This window comes from Ranitomeya imitator, chromosome 2 (genome assembly GCF_032444005.1).
Source record: "Ranitomeya imitator isolate aRanImi1 chromosome 2, aRanImi1.pri, whole genome shotgun sequence".
In the NCBI taxonomy this organism is placed as follows: domain Eukaryota; kingdom Metazoa; phylum Chordata; class Amphibia; order Anura; family Dendrobatidae; genus Ranitomeya; species Ranitomeya imitator.
The window spans coordinates 835,946,744-835,960,994 of NC_091283.1; positions in this window are offsets into that span (position 1 = coordinate 835,946,744).

Genomic DNA, 14,251 nt, shown 5'->3' on the forward strand with positions numbered 1-14,251 from the left:
CCATACCCAATTTGTAGGCCCAATGCAGCGTAGTTTCCAACAACTACTAAACGAGAGCATGATGATCGAAGCATTGGCGAGGAAACCTGGGGAACACCTTGGAGTGGAACACACCATCTCTCTACAGTGGAACACACCATCTCTCTACACCCCATACCCAATTTGTAGGCCTAATGCAGCGTAGTTTCCAACAACTACTAAACGAGAGCCGGAAGATCGAAGCTCAGGAAAGGCAACCTGGAGAACACCTTGGAGTGGAACACACCATCTCTCTACACCCCATACCCAATTTGTAGGCCTAATGCAGCGTAGTTTCCAACAACTACTAAACGAGAGCCGGAAGATCAAAGCTCAGGAAAGGCAACCTGGAGAACACCTTGGAGTGGAACACACCATCTCTCTACACCCCATACCCAATTTGTAGGCCCAATGCAGCGTAGTTTCCAACAACTACTAAACGAGAGCATGATGATCGAAGCATTGGCGAGGAAACCTGGGGAACACCTTGGAGTGGAACACACCATCTCTCTACACCCCATACCCAATTTGTAGGCCTAATGCAGCGTAGTTTCCAACAACTACTAAACGAGAGCATGATGATCGAAGCATTGGCGAGGAAACCTGGGGAACACCTTGGAGTGGAACACACCATCTCTCTACAGTGGAACACACCATCTCTCTATATCCCATACCCAATTTGTAGGCCTAATGCAGCGTAGTTTCCAACAACTACTAAACGAGAGCCGGAAGATCGAAGCTCAGGAAAGGCAACCTGGAGAACACCTTGGAGTGGAACACACCATCTCTCTACACCCCATACCCAATTTGTAGGCCTAATGCAGCGTAGTTTCCAACAACTACTAAACGAGAGCCGGAAGATCGAAGCTCAGGAAAGGCAACCTGGGGAACACCTTGGAGTGTAACAAACCCTCTCTCTACACCACGGAAGGGCTGATTCTTAGGAAGGAAGGCTGTCGGAAAGAAGCAGGGCGCGTCCGAGGGTGATTATATTCTTATTAGGTATATACTCACCCTCGGACGCGCCCTGCTTCTTTATTTGTAATGAATGTTTATTTGCAATGTGGTTTTGACTTACTCTATTTTTTTGGTAAATAATGATTTTATTATTTTCATTGTTTTGCATCTTCTTGGCAATAATATAAAGAAGACGCGACAGGACAACACTCGGTGGATGCCATATCTGTGTTTAAAATTGAAAAAACCTTTCAGTTAACTACTTGCAGGAGAAAGTTATTGTAGCTGGTGGCCATTTTTAGTACTGTACCAGATTTTTGTTGTATGTGTTTGTTTTTAATGTTAAAATGTCTGCATTTGATATCTCTCCAGTATTTTCTTTTTTATAAGCAAAATACTTATTTTTATATTTTCTGATGTTGGTTCCAGGGGTACACGGGCAGCAGTGGTGTGGTCAGTGGAGGCCTAGTGGAAGGAGTGACCGCAGACAGGCATCGAAGGCCTAAAATAATAACACATGGCTGTAGGCAATTTTAAATTGGTTCCAGGGGTACACGGGCAGCAGTGGTGTGGTCAGTGGAGGCCTAGGGGAAGGAGTGACCGCAGACAGGCATCGAAGGCCTAAAATAATAACACATGGCTGTAGGCAATTTTAAATTGGTTCCAGGGGTACACGGGCAGCAGTGGTGTGGTCAGTGGAGGCCTAGTGGAAGGAGTGACCGCAGACAGGCATCGAAGGCCTAAAATAATAACACATGGCTGTAGGCAATTTTAAATTGGTTCCAGGGGTACACGGGCAGCAGTGGTGTGGTCAGTGGAGGCCTAGTGGAAGGAGTGACCGCAGACAGGCATCGAAGGCCTAAAATAATAACACATGGCTGTAGGCAATTTTAAATTGGTTCCAGGGGTACACGGGCAGCAGTGGTGTGGTCAGTGGAGGCCTAGTGGAAGGAGTGACCGCAGACAGGCATCGAAGGCCTAAAATAATAACACATGGCTGTAGGCAATTTTAAATTGGTTCCAGGGGTACACGGGCAGCAGTGGTGTGGTCAGTGGAGGCCTAGTGGAAGGAGTGACCGCAGACAGGCATCGAAGGCCTAAAATAATAACACATGGCTGTAGGCAATTTTAAATTGGTTCCAGGGGTACACGGGCAGCAGTGGTGTGGTCAGTGGAGGCCTAGTGGAAGGAGTGACCGCAGACAGGCATCGAAGGCCTAAAATAATAACACATGGCTGTAGGCAATTTTAAATTGGTTCCAGGGGTACACGGGCAGCAGTGGTGTGGTCAGTGGAGGCCTAGTGGAAGGAGTGACCGCAGACAGGCATCGAAGGCCTAAAATAATAACACATGGCTGTAGGCAATTTTAAATTGGTTCCAGGGGTACACGGGCAGCAGTGGTGTGGTCAGTGGAGGCCTCGTGGAAGGAGTGACCGCAGACAGGCATCGAAGGCCTAAAATAATAACACATGGCTGTAGGCAATTTTAAATTGGTTCCAGGGGTACACGGGCAGCAGTGGTGTGGTCAGTGGAGGCCTAGTGGAAGGAGTGACCGCAGACAGGCATCGAAGGCCTGAAATAATAACACATGGCTGTAGGCAATTTTAAATTGGTTCCAGGGGTACACGGGCAGCAGTGGTGTGGTCAGTGGAGGCCTAGTGAAAGGAGTGTCCGCAGACAGGCATCGAAGGCCTAAAATAATAACACATGGCTGTAGGCAATTTTAAATTGGTTCCAGGGGTACACGGGCAGCAGTGGTGTGGTCAGTGGAGGCCTAGTGGAAGGAGTGACCGCAGACAGGCATCGAAGGCCTAAAATAATAACACATGGCTGTAGGCAATTTTAAATTGGTTCCAGGGGTACACGGGCAGCAGTGGTGTGGTCAGTGGAGGCCTAGTGGAAGGAGTGACCGCAGACAGGCATCGAAGGCCTAAAATAATAACACATGGCTGTAGGCAATTTTAAATTGGTTCCAGGGGTACACGGGCAGCAGTGGTGTGGTCAGTGGAGGCCTAGTGGAAGGAGTGACCGCAGACAGGCATCGAAGGCCTAAAATAATAACACATGGCTGTAGGCAATTTTAAATTGGTTCCAGGGGTACACGGGCAGCAGTGGTGTGGTCAGTGGAGGCCTAGTGGAAGGAGTGACCGCAGACAGGCATCGAAGGCCTAAAATAATAACACATGGCTGTAGGCAATTTTAAATTGGTTACAGGGGTACACGGGCAGCAGTGGTGTGGTCAGTGGAGGCCTAGTGGAAGGAGTGACCGCAGACAGGCATCGAAGGCCTAACATAACAAAAATGTCAATACAATTTTATTGTCAGTGGCAGGCATTGAAGGATGTCAGCGCATAGACTAAACATTGGTGGAGCTGTGAGATAATTTTGCAAGTGGTAGAGCACTGTTTGAGCTGAGGGGGGGGGGAACTGTCTTGTGGCCGGCGGTACAGGCCCAGGGCCCCTCATATTACAACGGTGTGTCTGACGTTGGGTGCGCACCACCACCGCCAGAGACACTTTATTGTACTAGGAGGGACCCAGTGGCAGTGCCGTCGACCAAAAGCGGGCTCACCCACCTCTTCAGACAAAGTGCACTCTCACGGGTGCTGCCGCCAAGTGTCGATACCACGGCCCCATGTGGGGAGTTTGGCCATTTAGTGAGGTGTAAACATGTCGTATGCTGGACAATCAGGTGCAGAAAATTACGAGATTGGAAAAGGCATTCAGAATAGTCCACAGGCAAGACCTTTTCATAGGAAAGCTAGGTGTCAGCCGGGCAAGGTGGGGCAAAAGATTTCGAAATCCAGTTGTGGTTCATTTTAATGAAGGTTAGATCATCTACATTTTGGGTAGCCAGACGAGTCCTTTTTTCTGTTAGTATTGAACCTGCAGCACTGAATACTCTTTCTGATAGGACACTAGCTGCCGGGCAAGCAAGCTCCTGCAATGCATATTCTGCCAATTCTGGCCAGGTGTCTAATTTTGATGCCCAGTAATCAAATGGGAATGACGGTTGAGGGAGAACATCGATAAGGGATGAAAAATAGTTTGTAACCATACTGGACAAATGTTGTCTCCTGTCACTTTGAATTGATGCTGCAGTACCTGTCCTGTCTGCGGTCATAGCAAAATCACTCCACAACCTGGTCAGAAAACCCCTCTGGCCAACGCCACTTCTGATTTCTGCCCCTCTAACTCCTCTGGTCTGCTGGCCCCTGCAGCTCGTGTGAGAACGATCACGGGCGCTGTGTGCAGGGAATGCCAGAAGCAAACGGTCAACAAGAGTTGATTGTTTGGTTGCTAATATTAGTTCCAAGTTCTCATGTGGCATTATATTTTGCAATTTGCCTTTATAGCGAGGATCAAGGAGGCAGGCCAACCAGTAATCGTCATCATTCATCATTTTAGTTATGCGTGTGTCCCTTTTGAGGATACGTAAGGCATAATCCGCCATGTGGGCCAAAGTTCCAGTTCTCAAATCTGCGGTTGTGCTTGGTTTAGGGGCAGTTTCAGGCAAATCCACGTCACTTGTGTCCCTCAAAAAACCAGAACCCGGCCTTGCCGCGCCACCAATTTCCAGTGGCCTCGGAAAAGCTTCCTCATTAAAAATATAATCATCCCCATCATCCTCCTCGTCCTCCTCCTCCTCTTCGCCCGCTACCTCGTCCTGTACACTCCCCTGGCCAGACAATGGCTGACTGTCATCAAGGCTTTCCTCTTCCTCAGCTGCAGACGCCTGATCCTTTATGTGCGTCAAACTTTGCATCAGCAGACGCATTAGGGGGATGCTCATGCTTATTATGGCGTTGTCTGCACTAACCAGCCGTGTGCATTCCTCAAAACACTGAAGGACTTGACACATGTCTTGAATCTTCGACCACTGCACACCTGACAACTCCATGTCTGCCATCCTACTGCCTGCCCGTGTATGTGTATCCTCCCACAAAAACATAACAGCCCGCCTCTGTTCACACAGTCTCTGAAGCATGTGCAGTGTTGAGTTCCACCTTGTTGCAACGTCTATGATTAGGCGATGCTGGGGAAGGTTCAAAGAACGCTGATAGGTCTGCATACGGCTGGAGTGTACGGGCGAACGGCGGATATGTGAGCAAAGTCCACGCACTTTGAGGAGCAGGTCGGATAACCCCGGATAACTTTTCAGGAAGCACTGCACCACCAGGTTTAAGGTGTGAGCGAGGCAAGGAATGTGTTTCAGTTGGGAAATGGAGATGGCAGCCATGAAATTCCTTCCGTTATCACTCACTACCTTGCCTGCCTCAAGATCTACAGTGCCCAGCCACGACTGCGTTTCTTTCTGCAAGAACTCGGACAGAACTTCAGCGGTGTGTCTGTTGTCGCCCAAACACTTCATAGCCAATACAGCCTGCTGACGTTTGCCAGTAGCTGCCCCATAATGGGAGACCTGGTGTGCAACAGTGGCAGCTGCGGATGGAGTGGTTGTGCGACTGCGGTCTGTGGACGAGGTCTCGCTTCTGCAGGAGGACGAGGAGGAGGAGGAGGGGGTGCGAACGGCTACAGCCAACTGTTTCCTAGACCGTGGGCTTGGCAGAACTGTCCCAAACTTGCTGTCCCCTGTGGACCCTGCATCCACCACATTTACCCAGTGTGCCGTGATGGACACGTAACGTCCCTGGCCATGCCTACTGGTCCATGCATCTGTTGTCAGGTGCACCTTTGTGCTCACAGATTGCCTGAGTGCATGGACGATGCGCTCTTTAACATGCTGGTGGAGGGCTGGGATGGCTTTTCTGGAAAAAAGTGTCGACTGGGTAGCTCGTAGCGTGGTACAGCGTAGTCCATCAGGGCTTTGAAAGCTTCGCTTTCAACTAACCGGTAGGGCATCATCTCTAACGAGATTAGTCTAGCTATGTGGGCGTTCAAACCCTGTGTACGCGGATGCGAGGCTAAGTACTTCCTTTTTCTAACCATAGTCTCATGCAGGGTGAGCTGGACTGGAGAGCTGGAGATCGTGGAACTAGCGGGGGTGCCGGTGGACATGGCAGACTGAGAGACGGTGGGAGATGGTATTGTTGCCACCGGTGCCCTAGATGCAGTGTTTCCTACTACGAAACTGGTGATTCCCTGACCCTGACTGCTTTGGCCTGGCAAAGAAACCTGCACAGATACTGCAGGTGGTGCAGAAAATGTTGGCCCTACACTGCCGGAAGGGATGTTGCGTTGATGACTAGCTTCATTGGCCGAGGGTGCTACAACCTTAAGGGACGTTTGGTAGTTAGTCCAAGCTTGCAAATGCATGGTGGTTAAATGTCTATGCATGCAACTTGTATTGAGACTTTTCAGATTCTGCCCTCTGCTTAAGGTAGTTGAACATTTTTGACAGATGACTTTGCGCTGATCAAATGGATGTTGTTTAAAAAAAATGCCAGACTGCACTCTTTCTAGCATCGGATACCTTTTCAGGCATTGCAGACTGAGCTTTAACCGGATGGCCACGCTGTCCTCCAACAGGTTTTGACTTTGCTACGCGTTTTGGGCAAGATACGGGCCCGGCAGATGGAACCTGTTGCGATGTTGATGCCTGCTGCGACCCCTCCTCCTCCGCTTCAGAACTGCTGCCGCCTGCACCCTGTTCCCCCAATGGCTGCCAATCGGGGTCAAGAACTGGGTCATCTATTACCTCTTCTTGTAGCTCGTGTGCAACTTCGTCTGTGTCACCGTGTCGGTCGGTGGTATAGCGTTCGTGATGGGGCAACATAGTCTCATCAGGGTCTGATTCTTGATCAGCACCCTGCGAGGGCAATGTTGTGGTCTGAGTCAAAGGACCAGCATAGTAGTCTGGCTGTGGCTGTGCATCAGTGCACTCCATGTCAGATTCAACTTGTAATGGGCATGGACTGTTAACTGCTTCACTTTCTAAGCCAGGGACGGTATGTGTAAAGAGCTCCATGGAGTAACCCGTTGTGTCGCCTGCTGCATTCTTCTCTGTTGTCGTTTTTGCTGAAGAGGACAAGGAAGCGACTTGTCCCTGACCGTGAACATCCAGTAACGACGCGCTGCTTTTACTTTTACCAGTTTCACGAGAGGAGGCAAAAGAGCTAGAGGCTGAGTCAGCAAGATAAGCCAAAACTTGCTCTTGCTGCTCCGGCTTTAAAAGCGGTTTTCCTACTCCCAGAAAAGGGAGCGTTCGAGGCCTTGTGTAGCCAGACGACGAACCTGGCTCCACAGCTCCAGACTTAGGTGCAATATTTTTTTTCCCACGACCACCTGATGCTCCACCACTACCACTACCCTCATTACCAGCTGACAATGAACGCCCCCGGCCACGACCTCTTCCACCAGACTTCCTCATTGTTTTAAAAACGTTACCAAACTAACGGTATTTGTTGCTGTCACACAACTTACACGGTGAGCTATAACTTCAGTATGATTTAGCTACCCCTTTACAGGTGGGTGAGACCACAACGAAAATCAGGCACAATGTTACACACTCTGTTGTTGGTGGCAACAAATGAGAGAGATGCCACACACGCAGGACTGTCACTGAAGCGCAAATGTTAATATTAATCTCCCACTGATTTTTTTTTTTTTTAAAAAGGAGACTTTAGAAAAAAAAAATTTTCAGGAATAATTTTGAAACCAAATAAAATAAAATGATTTTTTCAGGGAGAATTTAGAAAACAAATAAAACAAAAAATAGGCTTTCTAGGGCACACTGAGTGAGAGAGGACGCACACAGGAGTCAGGAGTGGCACACAAGCCCAGAGGCCAATATTTATCTCCCACTGATTGATTAAGTGATTTTTTCAGGTAGATTTTGGAACCCAAATCAAGCAAAAAAATTAATAGGCTTTCTATGGCCCACAATTGGAGAGAGAGAGATGGCACACCCAGGAGTCAAGACTGGCACACAAGCAGAAAGGGCAATATTAATCTCCCACTGATTTGTTTTTTTTTTTTTTTCAGGGAGACTTTAGAAAAAAAAAATACAAAAAAAATGATTTTTTTCAAGAATAATTTAGAAACCAAATAAAATAAAATGATTTTTTCAGGGAGAATTTAGAAAACAAAGAAAACAAAAAATAGGCTTTCTAGGGCCCACTGAGTGAGAGAGGACGCACACAGGAGTCAGGAGTGGCACACAAGCCCAGAGGCCAATATTTATCTCCCACTGATTGATTAAGTGATTTTTTCAGGTAGATTTTGGAACCCAAATCAAGCAAAAAAATTAATAGGCTTTCTATGGCCCACAATTGGAGAGAGAGAGATGGCACACCCAGGAGTCAAGACTGGCACACAAGCAGAAAGGGCAATATTAATCTCCCACTGATTTGTTTTTTTTTTTTTTTCAGGGAGACTTTAGAAAAAAAAAATACAAAAAAAAAGATTTTTTTTCAGGAATAATTTAGAAACCAAATAAAATAAAATGATTTTTTCAGGGAGAATTTAGAAAACAAAGAAAACAAAAAATAGGCTTTCTAGGGCACACTGAGTGAGAGAGGACGCACACAGGAGTCAGGAGTGGCACACAAGCCCAGAGGCCAATATTTATCTCCCACTGATTGATTAAGTGATTTTTTCAGGTAGATTTTGGAACCCAAATCAAGCAAAAAAATTAATAGGCTTTCTATGGCCCACAATTGGAGAGAGAGAGATGGCACACCCAGGAGTCAAGACTGGCACACAAGCAGAAAGGGCAATATTAATCTCCCACTGATTTGTTTTTTTTTGTTTTTTTTCAGGGAGACTTTAGAAAAAAAAAATACAAAAAAAATGATTTTTTTCAGGAATAATTTAGAAACCAAATAAAATAAAATGATTTTTTCAGGGAGAATTTAGAAAACAAAGAAAACAAAAAATAGGCTTTCTAGGGCACACTGAGTGAGAGAGGACGCACACAGGAGTCAGGAGTGGCACACAAGCCCAGAGGCCAATATTTATCTCCCACTGATTGATTAAGTGATTTTTTCAGGTAGATTTTGGAACCCAAATCAAGCAAAAAAATTAATAGGCTTTCTATGGCCCACAATTGGAGAGAGAGAGATGGCACACCCAGGAGTCAAGACTGGCACACAAGCAGAAAGGGCAATATTAATCTCCCACTGATTTGTTTTTTTTTTTTTTTTTCAGGGAGACTTTAGAAAAAAAAAATACAAAAAAAATGATTTTTTTCAGGAATAATTTAGAAACCAAATAAAATAAAATGATTTTTTCAGGGAGAATTTAGAAAACAAAAAAAATAAAAAATAGGCTTTCTAGGGCCCACTGAGTGAGAGAGGACGCACACAGGAGTCAGGAGTGGCACACAAGCCCAGAGGCCAATACTTATCTCCCACTGATTGATTAAGTGATTTTTTCAGGTAGAATTTAGAACCCAAATCAACCAAAAAAATAAATAGGCTTTCTATGGCCCACTATTTGTGAGAGAGATGGCACGCTCAGGACTGGCACACAAGCCCAGAGGCCAATATTAATCTCCCACTTTTTTTTTTTTTCCAGGGAAAATTTATAAACCCAATAAAAAAAATAATAAATAGGCTTTCTATGGCCCACTATCTGAGAGAGAGACATGGCACGCTTAGGACTGGCACACAAGCCCAAAGGCCAATATTTTTCTCCCACTGATTGATTTATTGATTTTTTCAGGTAGATTTTGGAACCCAAATCAAGCAAAAAAATAAATAGGCTTTCTATGGCCCACTATTTGTGAGAGAGATGGCACGCTCAGGACTGGCACACAAGCCCAGAGGCCAATATTAATCTCCCACTTTTTTTTTTTTTTTCCCAGGGAAAATTTATAAACCCAATAAAAAAAATAATAAATAGGCTTTCTATGGCCCACTATCTGAGAGAGAGAGATGGCACGCTTAGGACTGGCACACAAGCCCAAAGGCCAATATTTTTCTCCCACTGATTGATTTATTGATTTTTTCAGGTAGATTTTGGAACCCAAATCAAGCAAAAAAATAAATAGGCTTTCTATGGCCCACTATTTGTGAGAGAGATGGCACGCTCAGGACTGGCACACAAGCCCAGAGGCCAATATTAATCTCCCACTTTTTTTTTTTTTTTTTTCCAGGGAAAATTTATAAACCCAATAAAAAAAATAATAAATAGGCTTTCTATGGCCCACTATCTGAGAGAGAGAGAGATGGCACGCTTAGGACTGGCACACAAGCCCAAAGGCCAATATTTTTCTCCCACTGATTGATTTATTGATTTTTTCAGGTAGATTTTGGAACCCAAATCAAGCAAAAAAATAAATAGGCTTTCTATGGCCCACTGAGTGAGAGATGACACAGACAGGGATGGCACTCTAGCAGAAATGCCAATCTTAATCTCCCACAAAAAAAAAAAAAAAAAAGGAACTGTCCTTCAATTGCTATCTCCCTGCAGTAATCTCAGCCAGGTATGGCAGGCAGCAATAAGGAGTGGACTGATGCACAAATTAAATAAAAAGTGTGGACAAACAAACAAGATAGCTGTGCAGAAAGGAAGGAACAAGAGGATTTGTGCTTTGAAAAAAGCAGTTGGTTTGCACAGCGGCGTACACACAGCAATGCAGCTATCAGGGAGCCTTCTAGGGCAGCCCAATGAGCTACAGCGCTGAGGGGAAAAAAAAAAAAATGTAGCTTCCACTGTCCCTGCACACCGAAGGTGGTGTTGGACAGTGCAAATCGCTACAGCACAAGCGGTTTGGTGGTTAATGGACCCTGCCTAACGCTATCCCTGCTTCTGACGAAGCGGCAGCAACCTCTCCCTAAGCTCAGATCAGCAGCAGTAACATGGCGGTCGGCGGGAACGCCCCTTTATAGCCCCTGTGACGCCGCGGACAGCAAGCCAATCACTGCAATGCCCTTCTCTAAGATGGTGGGGACCAGGACCTATGTCATCACGCTGCCCACACTCTGCGTTTACCTTCATTGGCTGAGAAATGGCGCTTTTCGCGTCATTGAAACGCGACTTTGGCGCGAAAGTCGCGTACCGCATGGCCGACACCGCACAGGGGTCGGATCGGGTTTCATGAAACCCGACTTTGTCAAAAGTCGGCGACTTTTGAAAATGTTCGACCCGTTTCGCTCAACCCTAGTTCTGATTGCTCGGTGATGAAACCATGCGCTTTCTTTTCCAGGAAGTTTTCGCCTGCCGAGCGAAATTATGATGTGGGCAACCGAGAGTTGCTGGCCATGAAGTGGGCATTCGAGGAGTGGCGTCATTGGCTTGAAGGAGCTAAGCATCGCGTGGTGGTATTGACTGATCATAAGAACTTGACTTATCTCGAGTCTGCCAAGCGGTTGAATCCTAGACAGGCTCGTTGGTCGCTGTTTTTTGCCCATTTTGACTTTGTGATTTCGTACCTTCCGGGCTCTAAAAATGTGAAGGCGGATGCTCTGTCTAGGAGTTTTGTGCCCGACTCTCCGGGTTTGTCTGAGCCGGCGGGTATCCTCAAGGAAGGAGTAATTGTGTCTGCCATCTCCCCTGATTTGCGGCGGGTGTTGCAAAAATTTCAGGCTAATAAACCTGATCGTTGTCCAGCGGAGAGACTGTTTGTCTCTGATAGGTGGACGAATAAAGTTATCTCTGAGGTTCATTGTTCGGTGTTGGCTGGTCATCCTGGAATCTTTGGTACCAGAGAGTTAGTGGCTAGATCCTTTTGGTGGCCATCTCTGTCGCGGGATGTGCGTACTTTTGTGCAGTCCTGTGGGATTTGTGCTCGGGCTAAGCCCTGCTGTTCTCGTGCCAGTGGCTTGCTTTTGCCCTTGCCGGTCCCGAAGAGGCCTTGGACACATATCTCAATGGATTTTATTTCAGATCTTCCCGTTTCTCAAAAGATGTCAGTCATTTGGGTGGTCTGTGATCGCTTTTCTAAGATGGTCCATCTGGTACCCTTGTCTAAATTGCCTTCCTCCTCTGATTTGGTGCCATTGTTCTTCCAGCATGTGGTTCGTTTACATGGCATTCCAGAGAATATCGTTTCTGACAGAGGTTCCCAGTTTGTTTCGAGGTTTTGGCGAGCCTTTTGTGGTAGGATGGGCATTGACTTGTCTTTTTCCTCGGCTTTCCATCCTCAGACTAATGGCCAGACCGAACGAACCAATCAGACCTTGGAAACATATCTGAGATGTTTTGTTTCTGCTGATCAGGATGACTGGGTGTCCTTTTTGCCTTTGGCTGAGTTCGCCCTTAATAATCGGGCCAGCTCGGCTACCTTGGTTTCGCCATTTTTCTGCAACTCTGGGTTCCATCCTCGTTTCTCTTCAGGACAGGTTGAGTCTTCGGACTGTCCTGGTGTGGATACTGTGGTGGACAGGTTGCAGCAGATTTGGACTCATGTAGTGGACAATTTGACCTTGTCCCAGGAGAGGGCTCAACGTTTTGCTAATCGCAGACGCTGTGTGGGTCCCCGACTTCGTGTTGGGGATCTGGTTTGGTTATCTTCTCGTCATATTCCTATGAAGGTTTCCTCTCCTAAGTTTAAACCTCGTTTCATTGGTCCGTATAGGATTTCTGAGGTTCTTAATCCTGTGTCTTTTCGTCTGACCCTTCCAGATTCTTTTTCCATACATAACGTATTCCATAGGTCATTGTTGCGGAGATACGTGGCACCTATGGTTCCATCTGTTGACCCTCCTGCCCCGGTTTTGGTGGAGGGGGAGTTGGAGTATATTGTGGAGAAGATTTTGGATTCTCGTGTTTCAAGACGGAAACTCCAGTATCTGGTTAAATGGAAGGGTTATGCTCAGGAAGATAATTCCTGGGTTTTTGCCTCTGATGTCCATGCTCCCGATCTTGTTCGTGCCTTTCATGTGGCTCATCCTGGTCGGCCTGGGGGCTCTGGTGAGGGTTCGGTGACCCCTCCTCAAGGGGGGGGTACTGTTGTGAATTCTGTGGCAGAGCTCCCTCCTGTGGTCACAAGTGGTACTTCGGCTGATTCTCTCTGGGAGCTTCCGTCTGTGGAGGAAAGTGGTACTGCGGCTTCTGAGTTTCCTCCCTCAGGTGATCTTGTGAGGTCGTTAGGTGCTTCTCTACTTAACTCCACCTAATGCTTTGATCCTGGCTTCCTGTCAATGTTCCAGTGTTGGACTTGTTTTTCCCTGGATCATTCCTGTGGCCTGCTGCTCTGCATAGCTAAGTGCTTCTTTGCTATTTGTTTGCTATTTTTTCTGTCCAGCTTGTCTATTTGTTTTGCTGGAAGCTCTGGGATGCAAAGGGTGTACCTCCGTGCCGTTAGTTCGGTACGGAGGGTCTTTTTGCCCCCTTTGCGTGGTTTTCTTTAGGGTTTTGTGTAGACCGCAAAGTTATCTTTCCTATCCTCGCTCTGTTTAGAAAGTCGGGCCTCACTTTGCTGAATCTATTTCATCCCTATGTTTGTCTTTTCATCTTACTCACAGTCATTATATGTGGGGGGCTGCCTTTTCCTTTGGGGTATTTCTCTGAGGCAAGGTAGGCTTATTTTCTATCTTCAGGCTAGTTAGTTTCTCAGGCTGTGCCGAGTTGCATAGGCAGAGTTAGGCGCAATCCACGGCTGCCTCTAGTGTTGTTTGGAGAGGATTAGGGATTGCGGTCTGCAGAGTTCCCACGTCTCAGAGCTCGTTCTATGATTTTGGGTTATTGTCAGATCACTGTATGTGTTCTGACCGCTATGTCCATTGTGGTACTGAATTGCCTTTCATAACACAGGGGCCGCCGGAGAGGTGAGCATATCAATATTTTTTATTTTAATTCTTTATTTTACACCTCACTATGGATCCTAGGGCCTGAAGGAGAGTTTCCTCTCCTTCAGACCCTGGGAACCATCAGGATACATTCCGATACTTGATGTCCCATTGACTTGTATTGGTATCGGATATCGGTATCGGCGATATCCGATATTTTTCGGGTATCGGCCGATACTATCCGATACCGATACTTTCAAGTATCGGACGGTATCGCTCAACACTAGTGGTGAATGATCCCTTTTCAATCATTTCTCAAGTAGAATTTGCCACGTGCTTTAGAATTCCACAAATCAATGAATTTGTAGTTTATTGCAGACGGACAATGTAGTAGACCAAAGTTTCGAGAACATTTAACCCAGGCCCGGATCTAGGGGTGGGCCCAAGGGGCCCGGGCCCTGGGCCACCCACCAAGCAGGGTCCTCCCACCAATATAGGGATAAATATCTCAAAACAAGTAAAATACACATCTCTCTTTGCTGTGACCCGTTTCTAATGTTAAGGAACATTTAACAAAAGAGAAACTATTGAAAGTGTAAAGACCTGGCTAAGGTCCTACATCTCAGTGGCTGGCGCAGAGC